General features: G+C 34.5%; 2 pseudogenes; both read right to left on the bottom strand.

Moving 5' to 3' along the window:
- Positions 1-2460: 2460 nt before the first annotated feature.
- Positions 2461-3919, bottom strand: LOC133186208 (uncharacterized; annotated as a pseudogene).
- A 512-nt stretch (positions 3920-4431) lies between these two features.
- LOC133186207 (uncharacterized) lies at positions 4432-5312 on the bottom strand (annotated as a pseudogene).
- Between the last annotated feature and the right edge of the window lie 6855 nt (positions 5313-12167).

Below are 12167 nucleotides of genomic sequence, written 5' to 3'. Positions count from 1 at the left end.
AAGATTTTCAAAGAATTAATGCATTTTCACTATATAATCAATAGAGCCCCGCCCTAAAACCAGAACCCCTGACCCTGGGGCCATGAATTTCACAATTTTGGAAGAGGCACTCTTGCTCTTTATAACTATGTACTTAGTTACTTTATTTAATACCCAGGAGCAGAGAAGAAGATTTTCAAAGAATTAATGCACTTTCACTATATGATGTATATAGCCCCATCCTGGGGCCAGAACCCCTGATCCTGGGGCCATGAAATTCACAATTTCTGAAGAGGACTTCTTGCTCATCATAACTATGTACTTAGTTACTTTATTTAATACCCAGGAGCAGAGAAGAAGATTTTCAAAGAATTAATGCATTTTCACTATATAAACAATAGAGCCCCGCCCTAAAACCAGAACCCCTGACCCTGGGGCCATGAATTTCACAATTTTGGAAGAGGCACTCTTGCTCTTTATAACTATGTACTTAGTTACTTTATTTAATACCCAGGAGCAGAGAAGAAGATTTTCAAAGAAATAATGCACTTTCACTATATGATCTATATAGCCCCACCCTGGGGCCAGAACCCCTGACCCAGGGGCCATGAATTTCACAATTTCTGAAGAGGACTTCTTGCTCATCATAACTATGTACTTAGTTACTTTTTTTAATACCCAGGAGCAGAGAAGAAGATTTTCAAAGAATAAATGCATTTTCACTATATAAACAATAGAGCCCCGCCCTAACACCAGAACCCCTGACCCTGGGGCCATGAATTTCACAATTTTGGAAGAGGCACTCTTGCTCTTTATAACTATGTACTTAGTTACTTTATTTAATACCCAGGAGCAGAGAAGAAGATTTTCAAAGAAATAATGCACTTTCACTATATGATCTATATAGCCCCACCCTGGGGCCAGAACCCCTGACCCTGGGGCCATGAATTTCACAATTTTGGTAGAGGGCTCAATGCTTGTTACAATGATGCCAACAGTTTGACTGCTTGATGTCCTGGAGTAAAGGAGAACATTTTTAAAGATTGCATTATTTTTGGTGGTTTTAGCCCGACCCCTCAGGCCCCAGGGGGGCAGGGACCATTAAATTCACAATTTTTGTTCCCCTGCCCCCATAGATGCTATATGCCAAATTTGGTTGAAATTGGTTAGGCGGTTTCAGAGAAGAAGCTAAAAATGTTCAAATGTTAACACACGACGCACGCCGACGGACGAGAACGGATAGCAATAGGTCACCTGAGTGACTCAGGTGACCTAAAAAGCCCAATGAGTTCCAAAGATAGTCCCACACCCTAGTTTATCGGAACCAGCGCTACCTGTATACAACTCTAGTTGAAAGTCACTGGCCAAGTCTACTTGTCTATATGATGTTTTACCATTGAAAGGTTCTAGGAACATTAGCCAAATTTGTATATCTTGCTTCATTTCCTGAGAAACGCGTCTCTTGTGATAAGGCTTGCTAAGTCCAACAGTGGTATCATATAAACACCTGACGAATGCTCGACCCGCTAGAACTGCCCTAACGCAGAAATTAAGTAGGACTGTAAGGGACTGGATTTCCTTAAGTGTAACTTTTTTACATGAAAGGAAATAATTGAGGTGATCATAAAGCTGACGCAGCTTCTCTGATGGGATACTTACAGTCTCTGTGACTGTATCAATTTCCAAACCTAAAAATACCAATTTTGTTGTAGGACCTAAGGTTTTGTCGTGGGCTAACGGGACCCCAAAATCGTCGCAAAGATTGTTAAATGTTGAGACTAAATAATGACATTGCTTTGTCCCAGGTGCACCTGCTAGTAAAAAGTCATCCAAATAGTGGACAGACTCTTGTGTTTTAAACACCCTTCCAAAAAGGAAGTGAACTTCTCAAATTTAGCACAACTCACAGAGCAGCCAAATGGCATACACTTGTCAAAATAAATATAAATTGTTGTTAATTTTGTACCCCAGCAACTCAAAATCAGAGGGATGAAATGGTAGTAAACGGAAAGCATTCTTAATGTCTAGACGAGCCATAAAAGTTCCCGGACCTTACCTTTCCAACATTTTCAAAGCTTCATCGAATAGTGTGTATTTAACTGAACAATACTGAGGATCAATGAAGTCATTCACACTATCACCAACTGGGTGGGACAAATGATGAAAAAGCCGAAAAGGACTATCTTTTTTAGGCACCATACCTATGGGGGACAGTCTTAGGTTGAGAAATGGTGAGCAGAAAAAGGGACCAGCGATCCGACCTAAACATATTTCTTTATTGACTAACTGTATGGCTTCTGTAGTAAGTGAATGCAAAGACCTATGATTTCTATAGTCGTATGGCTGTCTAGGACCTTGGTAATTTAATTCAAAATCAAATTGAAACCCTTGCAATAGTTCATGTGCACTTTCCGGATATTTTCTGGATATTTAGTCAAATATTCTGATAAAACTGAAGTCATGATGGGACTGTACGCAATACTACTGATGTCTAACTGGCGTTGAGGCGGGGGCTCTGTAACTGCTAGTAACTGGTTTGACTGTTGTTTGAGCACGCCAGATTGACTGAGAGTTCCAAGATATAAAATTTAATGAATTTCTAGTAGTGCTTCTACACATTGTGAACGGATGGAGTTGTGAGCATAGAATGCACCAGTGCCTATATTGGCAGTTTTGCATTGAACAATAATCCCTGTAATTGAAATCATAACATTTCAAGGGTTGGGATGACTGAATGGAAGGCTATCGGTGAGGGGTATTGTTATACATACAAAGGAGCCAAAACTCCTGATCAACTGACGCAAATGACATGGAGGAGTTGCACTCTTTCTTCAATCTGAATTGAATGTTATAGTCGCGCCAACCCAGACCATTAACCCGACTTGCCCCGAGACGTATTGTTTGGACATATTTAAACAGGGCAGCGTTTTCCATGGGGCGAGCCAGCACATAAATAGCTGCATAGGCAAGAAATGCATCTGTCCACATTTGAATGTCAGTAATGGGTTTCGATTTAGATTTTGATGATAAAGCCAAATTGTCATTTTGCAGTGAGAAATATCTTATATCTCCATGGGGGGCAGTTTCAAGCTTATTGTTGATTAATGAAGCTAAATTAATATATTCGCCATTGGCGATTTTTAGTTTAATATTGTTGGGTACATTACTCTTATGTTCGTATTGAGCATGTTATCATGCATGGTTATTATAGGAATTAAAAAAATAGAAAAGAAAAATGAAATAAAAGGAAAATTTATTCTATTCAACAAAATAATGTTAGTAAATTGTATTTATGATAAATAAAATAGATGTATGAAATAAAAAATAAATGAATATGCCTTATGTTATCATAAATCGTCGTTTGGGGGATGTGCAAACAGATATTTCTGATCGATGTCTTTAATCAAGATTGCAATGCATTTGTCCATAGATGTAGTGCTTTTAAAAAGTAGCTATTAGGCTATATATCTGGTTATGTTATGTTATATTCTTTTTAATTTAGATGCAGCAAATCAGCTTTATCACTTTTTATCCCCCCCCCCTCCGCTAGACGGCTTTGTCAGGGAAACGGCATGTATTGAACATGTACTGTTACTGTAAATCTTCAAAAGTAAATCAAAAAGCAACTGATCAATATTACAAAGCAAAGTTACTAAAATTAAATACATGGGTTTTTTTTTTTAATGTGATATTATGATTAATAGCAATATATCTTGAATCAACATGCTAGATAACATGTAAATTAACATGATAAATATGTCTTCCGATGTAAAGTATGTACGTTATATCCTACTAATTTCAATTATACAAATTATTTTTTTTATAAAATTCAGAAAGTAATCAGTAGATCAAGTCCGAAAAAAGTAATTTACTTTTATTGTAAAAAGAAGTAGAATCACATCCACGTAACTGCGTAACACACACCTGTGTTTATTATCATAATGTGGCTACGAGTTCTTCGACGGAAATATATATAATGTATCTGTAAGATAAATATGCACTTATTAGTCCCCTACCGGTGAAACCGGAGGGGACTATAGGTTTCCTCTGAGTCTGTCCGTCCGTCTGTCTGTCTGTCCCACTTGGTTTTCCGCACTTTTTTCCTAAACGCCTGCCAATATTGAGCTGATTTTTGGTATGTGAGTGTATCTTGATGAGTTACACATATCAAGTTTGCATTTCGTTCCGCTTCATTGATTTTTGACAGAATTACGGCTTTTTCAATTTTTAGGGGTTTTCCGCAATTTTCTTCTAAACGCTTTCAGCCGATTTTTGAAATGTGACTTTACCTAGATTAGTTATAGATCAAGTTTGCATTTCGTCCCGCTTCATTGATTTTTGATGAAATTATGGTATTTTCAATTCTTAACGGGAACCAGATTACACTTGCCGGTACGGGACTAATATTGCTAATGCAATACTCTCAGAATGCTTGTTTTATTTGTCACAAAGTTAACTGTTTAAGAAATAGTTCAGTTGTTCAAGTGATGTAACCTCGATTCTGTCTCCGTTTTGTTCGAACTTCAAATAAATTCTGCCATCGTAGGTCCAAAAGTGTGTACAACTTTGGCATTTTTGGCTTGGATGATTTTCGACACGATTGCTTGTCTATACTTAGTAACATCTTCCTTCTGTAACAAAAATTTTATCTACGTTGTTTTTAAGTTGTTTTTTGGCACTGTACACTTTGTTTTTAATCTTACAGCTTCTGAATTTGCAGATAATTTGCATTTTGTTACTTCGGTTTGGACGTCCAATCGGATGTGAGCGATTGATGTCCTCCGGAGTGATGGAAACTCCCATCACTGCACATATTTTGATCACTGTAGCATCTGTATCTGTGACCAACTTCTCCTCTTCTTCTGACCCTGGTACTGGTATGGGCACATTATGGAATCGTAAAGATGCTCTACGCCCATATTGCTCCAGATTGTCCAGTCCATATTCCAGATCATCGACCCTCTGTTTGAGTTCAGAGTTGCTTTGTTTCAATGATTGTATTGGATCATTTTGTTCTTCAATGTCTTTTTGTTGTTCTTTTATGGAGGTTAAGATCGGTTGTATACAACTTTAACCATTAAAGGTTAAATCCATTTATCAAAGAGAAAAACTATTAATATCCGCAAAAAAAAAGTTTTTTGGGATGTTTTATTTTGGTCCTGTTTCAATTAGTCTTTACCTTCAACACATTTTGTTTACGTCATAAGTGCACAGATTCAATATCAGTCGAGGCAGACGTTTTCACCCAAAATAAAGAAAAGGACAACAACTTACCATCTTACTACATTTTCAACAAATGAAGCTGTAAATAACGCATTCTTGCACCAGACCATGTCAACATCCTTTTCTAGAGGAAATGCGTGGCCTCATTATCCACAACTTGTACTGCATTGAATTCGGATTATTTTCTCTCATTTTATGAGAAAACTCGTCAAAATATATTTGAATGCAAAACAATACTTATATTATTCACCAATTCACACTGAATTACTTTCGTTGAATTTTCAGGATTTTTTGTAATTTTAATTTGGAAAGAACGACTACTCCCTCGATAAACTGGTTTCCTGCCCCGTGATCTTGACGCTAATGGACGAGTTTACCACGTTATATCCCCGTAGACTTTGAATTTGCCGCCGTGTCAATACACCGGTTGAACTCGAGGGTTCGGATAAATGTAGGAAGTTTGAAAAAAAATGATCTATCGATCGAACCTAGTTTGAAGGCCAAGGTATTTATACATTTTGAGATATGAGGCGAAAAGTGAGGTCTTTGGTACCGTGGGACAGACTTATAGCATTTTAAGTGTATATTCACGTAAACAAACACATAGACAATGTGAGTTTGCTACATGTTTCTGCTGTTAGATTTGTTATATTTTCAGATCATGATTTTAATTAAATTAAATACATAGGAAATTTACACATCTATTTTACAACATGAGCTGCCTTCAAACAGATGAAATGTTTTTTTTACAAGGATTACTAGTAAACTGTCTCTCTATAATCAGACATAGGAATCTACAGAATGCAGTAGGCGTTGCAAAGCAAATAGTGAGCTTCTTCTAAGAAAAACAATAGAATCTGTCTTTGAAACATGTGGGTTCTGTAAACTTCTAAATATATATATATATATATATATATATATATATATATATATATATATATATATATATATATATATATATATATATATATATATATATATATATATATGTATGTATGTATGTATGTATATATGTATGTATGTATGTATATAATTAACTCATTTGAAATAATGCACAGACAGACAGACAAACAGACAACCGTGGAAACCCCTATACCCCCTAGCTGTTGAGGAGAGAAAAAAAAAACATCATAATCGTACTACGTATATATGCTTGCTCCAACATTGATGTAACACAACCTCTTCATCAAAGTAAATGCAATGAGTTTGAAAACTGCAAAGCTTTTAAAAGATTTGTCGGTGACAAAAACACTCAGAGCACATTGAACATTCAATATTTAGCACTTAAATAAAACAGAGAATGAAAATAGGATCTAATTTAGCATTCATGAAACTAGAATCATTATGTTGTATCAAAATCCGTTAATCCTTTAATTGAAATGACGCATGATATCAAATCAGTATCTACTATGGAACGCCATAGCTGCCTGAAGGTCATTTTCATTTTATATGAGGTGGTATAACCTTTATGTGAAGTGGTTAAGTCATTTATATAGTGGTAAAATCATTATATTCAATGAAAACTTTATTATATGCAGTGGTTTTATCTTTATATACAGTGATAAAATCATTATATACAGTGATAAAATCATTATATTCATTGATAACTTTATTGTATGCAGTGGTTTTATCATTATATTCAGTGGCAATGTCATTATATGTAGTGGTTAAATAATGTAATGAAGTGATAATATCGATACATTATGTTGTAAAATCATTATATGCAGTGGTTCTTCCATTTTATACATTACTGATATCTTTCTGTGATGTGATGAATTCAATATATACAGTACAAACATAATTTGTGTGATAAAGCAATCATTACATTGTATGAAACCCGCTGCATGTGGAGTGCCAAGTTAATTTCATTCAGTGCGACACCTTTACATGAAGTGAAAAATCTATTATGTGCAGTACTAACATCATTATATTATATAGTAAAATTATTATATATATTCCTAAAATCATACTTTGCAGTGGTAAAATCTTTATATGAGGGGGTTAATTAATTATATGATGTTGTTAATTTGTTATATGATGTGGTTAATTCTTTTTATGCATTAGTCGTTTCATGTTATGCAGTGGTAACTTCTTTATCATCATCTAAACTGGTCCTCTTGCTAAAACATTTTTAGAAATACGCGGAGTTCCAGTTTAAAGAGTGTTTGAAAATAGGAAACCCGGGCCGTGGCAAAATAAAAGCCGGGACTATTCGAGATTTTTCAAATTTCTGATTTAAAATTTTTAGACTCTTTTTTTAGGCTAATGTGTTTTCGCTGTAAAAATTATACTTGGTATTTTAGATTTTCTTTACGATTTTTGGTTTCAAGTAAAATTGGTAGGCAGTTTCAATTTTTTGATTTAATATTTTATCCATTGTGCTATAAGTACTTAGTATTTTAGATTTTTTTTTTTGGCGATTGTTGATTTCCATGTTGGTAAAATGGGTAGACTGGGTTGGCGATATTTTATGTGTGTGTGTGTGTGTGTGTGTGTGTGTGTGTGTGTGTGTTTTTTTTTTTTTTTTTTTTTTTTTTTTTTTTTTTTTTTTTTGACATATTTGATAAAAATCTAATAAACTTAAAAATTATTCCGATGTTAAACACTGTATTTTAAATTAAAAAAAAAACTTTTTCTTTTTGATAGTTATTTCTTTATTTGAAAATGCTATTTTTATGCAAAATACACATTTTCATTAAAAAAAGGATTATTAAACCAGATTCGATCATCCGGGAAGAACCTGGTGCAAAACACCATAAATCATTTCTAATTTCATAATATGCAAATGTGCACTGGTACATGTATCTATATGTTAGTAGATGGAAGGAAACGGGATTACGTTAAATATGTAATTTGTTTAATACTTTTTTCGGGGGGGGGGGGGGTGTTAAATTACTAATATCAACTATTTATAAGACTGTTTCTAAGACTTCAGAAAACCTTAAATCACATTGAAATGCTTAAAATAAAAATTGCTGCATGAAAACATTTCATTTACAAGTTTCATCTTTGCCGTCGCCAGCGTGGCACGGTGATTAGAGTGTCTGCTCTAAGAGACGCGGAATAAGGAGTCAATCCTTACGTCACGGGTTCGAATCCGACAGTGGGACGTTGAGACCGATCCTTCGTAAGAGACCGCATAAAGCCATAAACCGAGGTCCCGTTCCACAGTAGGTGTTGGCACGAAAAAAATCCCTCACTGCTCAATGGCCGTAAGTGTCGAGTATAGGACAAAATTTGCAGCTCTCCACTGGCAAATTGTGGCGTCTCCATATGAGTGAAAAAATTCTCGAGAGGGACGTTAAACAGCAAACAAACAACCAAATTAAAATCATTTTAGCCTTTTTGAATAAAATGATAAAATTAAGAGTTATCCTTCAAGGCTGAGGATCGGATATCCTTAAACCAAGCAACTTACGCGTGATTAAAGTTTGACACAAGGCTTTGCATTAATAGTCCTATAATTACATGTATATGTGATAATTAATTAATTTATATTTTATCAAATGGCATGTAGATAATGAATAAGTATTTCGGATTTTTTATGTTTGACTTCCGGGAGATCAAATCCGATTTTAATGAACCATTGGCGTCGGAAGGAAATTGATAGTGGGGTGGCTAATTGAAATAGAAAAAAAAAATCAAACCTGAAAAAAAATTGACAAGCAAAAAAAAAGGAAAATTGTTCTTTCTCCAAACCCGAAAATCCTATTTCGGGGGTGTGGGTGGGTGGGTTGGGGGGTTGGTCGAACATCTTTCAGTATCAAATTCTTTTAAACACTACCAATTACCCTTCTTTCACTACAATGAATCGTGCCTGTAGAAAGTGGGGAGGGGGGAGGCTAGACCTACGTCCGAATTTTCAATGCCTATATTATGTCTACCTTTGTAAAAAAAAAAAAAAAAAAAAAAAAAAAAAAGGGGGGGGGGGCAATAGCCCCCCCCCCCGGTTCCGAGGCCTATGTGACGCCTATGAGAACCGGTTTTTCTTAAACGTGTCATTTCACTCAAAAAATGCCTTTCAAATAATGAATAATTTTTAACATCAGAATAATTTAAAAGTTTATTAGCTTTCTGTCAAATATGGCAAAAAAAAAAAACAAACAAACAAACAAAAAACAATAAACAAACAAACAAAACACGTAAAATGTCTACTTGATTGCCTACTCGATTTACCAACCTCACGGGCGGATTCAGAGAGGGCCTATGGGGCCCGCCGCCCCCCCCCCCTTGTGTCCAAAATATACATAAGATTTAATAAATCAATTGTTTTTTTGGTTTGGCTGTGGGCTACCTACATGTACCTCGACCAAAAACTTGTCGGGCCCCCCTTTTCAAGATTCCTGGATCCACCACTGAACTTGGAAATCAACAATCACCAAGAAAATCTAAATTACTAAGTATTTTAAAATTAAATGCAATTTTTACAGCGAATACACATTAACCTATAAAAATGAGTCTTAAAATTTCAGCACAGATGATAAAATCAGGAAGCTGTATAATAGAATCAGAAATTAGAAAAATCTCGAATAGTCCCGGCTTTTAATTTGCCACGGCCCGGGTTTCCTATTTTCAAACACTCTTTAAACTGGAACTCCGCGCATTTTTTTTTAAATAAAAGGACCAGTTTAGATGATGATAAAGAAGTTACCACTGCATAACATGAAACGTCTAATGCATATAAAGATTTGAGCACGTCATATAACAAATTAACAACATCATATAATTAATTAACCACCTCATAATATGTTGACGGTGCGACCGTTGGGGCGAGCGCATTGTTCACTTCATTTTAAGATCCGCCTCTTCAAACCTCACGAGACATTTGGAACGTCTAGACTGTGACGTCACATGACGTATGTTAGCTGCATTTCCATAAACAAAGTTTAAAAACTGCACATATTTTAACAAAAAACGTTTAATCTACTATCTGCATGCAATATCCATTAAATTAAGGTGAGTTTATTTTTTGAGAAATTTTAGTTGTTGTTACCGCGTGAATGAAGTTAGCAGCGAGAACAAGAAGCGATGCATTGTGGGTCAGAATTACTGCGGAAAAAAATTCTATTGAATGAATGTGCAGTAGTCCGAATTTTCTCTTCGCCCAGGCGTTGTCGTTAGAGCTCGCAGTGACGAGCGGCGCTTCGCGCCGCTCGCTGCGCTCGCTATAAAGATGTTACTACTGCAAAGCATGATTTAAGGAATATATATAATAATTTTACTATATAATATAATGATGTTAGTACTGCACATAATAGATTTTTCACTTCATGTAAAGGTGTCGCACTGAATGAAATTAACTTGGCACTCCACATGCAGCGGGTTTCATACAATGTAATGATTGCTTTATCACACAAATTATGTTTGTTCTGTATATATTGAATTCATCACATCACAGAAAGATATCAGTAATGTATAAAATGGAAGAACCACTGCATATAATGATTTTACAACATAATGTATCGATATTATCACTTCATTACATTATTTAACCACTACATATAATGACATTGCCACTGAATATAATGATAAAACCACTGCATATAATAAAGTTATCAATGAAAATAATGATTTTATCACTGTATATAATGATAAAACCACTGCATATAATAAAGTTTTCAATGAATATAATGATTTTATCACTGTATATAATGATAAAACCACTGCATATAATAAAGTTTTCATTGAATATAATGATTTTACCACTATATATAATGACTTCACCACTTCACATAAAGGTTATTCCACCTCATATAATATGAAAATGACCTTCAGGAAGCTATGGCGTTCCATAATCTACCGTTGTCTTCGTTTTCGTCAGGCTAGTCTTAGGTCATAAATTAAAGCAATTATTTTTTAATGTACGCACAGTCCAATCATGTTTATGCCGTATTGTGTAAACAATCGTTAGGTCAATGTTGGAAAAATTAGTCATCAAAGCATTCTATTGGATGATTCTAAATTTGTACACAACGAGGATTTTACAAAATCTGGAATCTGTAAAATCTGATTTGGGAGACTGAATTTCTATTCTGGTGGAAAGAAAATCATAATGGGAAAACTGTGTATTGGACTGTTTGTTTGTTGCACATGTATATTTACAAGTTATTTATGTACGGGTGCAATGTATATTGACGAAAGCTATGGGTAAGTACATGTACATTTTAAATATTGTAAAATTACAATATTTTAGATTGACTTATATGTTTTTCTGTTTGAACTCTCTTTGTTTACAAAGGTTTATGGAAAATATTAAAAACTCATCTAAAAGTTTTCATCATGGTAAAGAAGTAAAAATCAGAATTTTGAAATTTTTTTGTTTTTCTGTTCGATTCCTTTCTTTGTATTATTCAGCTTGTTCGTAGCATATAATTAAACAAATATTGTGTATACGGACTGGAAAAGTTAATTTAATTCTCGACACAAATATTACGCAATGTTTGATTTTTCACAAAAAAAAAACTGTTTTTTTTTTTTAAAGAATAACAAGTAAAAAACTTATTTTAAACTTACAAAATTATGGACCTTTTATGAATAGCTCCTTAACCTAATCAGAGTTGTCCCTTGATTGATTTCGAAGACCTGTCTTTCTATTTTGACCCTAACATACATAAATACAGGCGCATTTATGTATCCAAACAAGAAAACATATTTTGAGTATCTTTTATTTAATATGCCTTTGTAAAAACACTTTCACAACAATTTAGTTAAAATAAAACCTGCGTGGCATATAAGCACAATTATTTTGGCTTTTCAACAAGACCTTTCCTATTTGTGTGTCTCATCCACTCTAATGGAGTGATAATATTTTCTCCCGAGGGCAGATGAAAGTTCCGTAGATATGTAGCACAACTCAGACGGGATGACGCGGTGTCATAGTTTGCCTGTCAATAGAAATTAATGTGACCTTCATATGAAGAATTATCTCTCTAATTCATATTGCTAATTATCAATAATCTAATCAA

This window comes from Saccostrea echinata, unplaced genomic scaffold (assembly GCF_033153115.1).
Source record: "Saccostrea echinata isolate AGI-Se365-2 ecotype Australia unplaced genomic scaffold, CSIRO_AGI_Sech_v1 ptg000013l, whole genome shotgun sequence".
Classification (NCBI taxonomy): Eukaryota; Metazoa; Mollusca; class Bivalvia; order Ostreida; family Ostreidae; genus Saccostrea; species Saccostrea echinata.
Note: the sequence above shows the minus strand (reverse complement) of the source record. Positions and strands in the feature narration are given on the sequence as shown.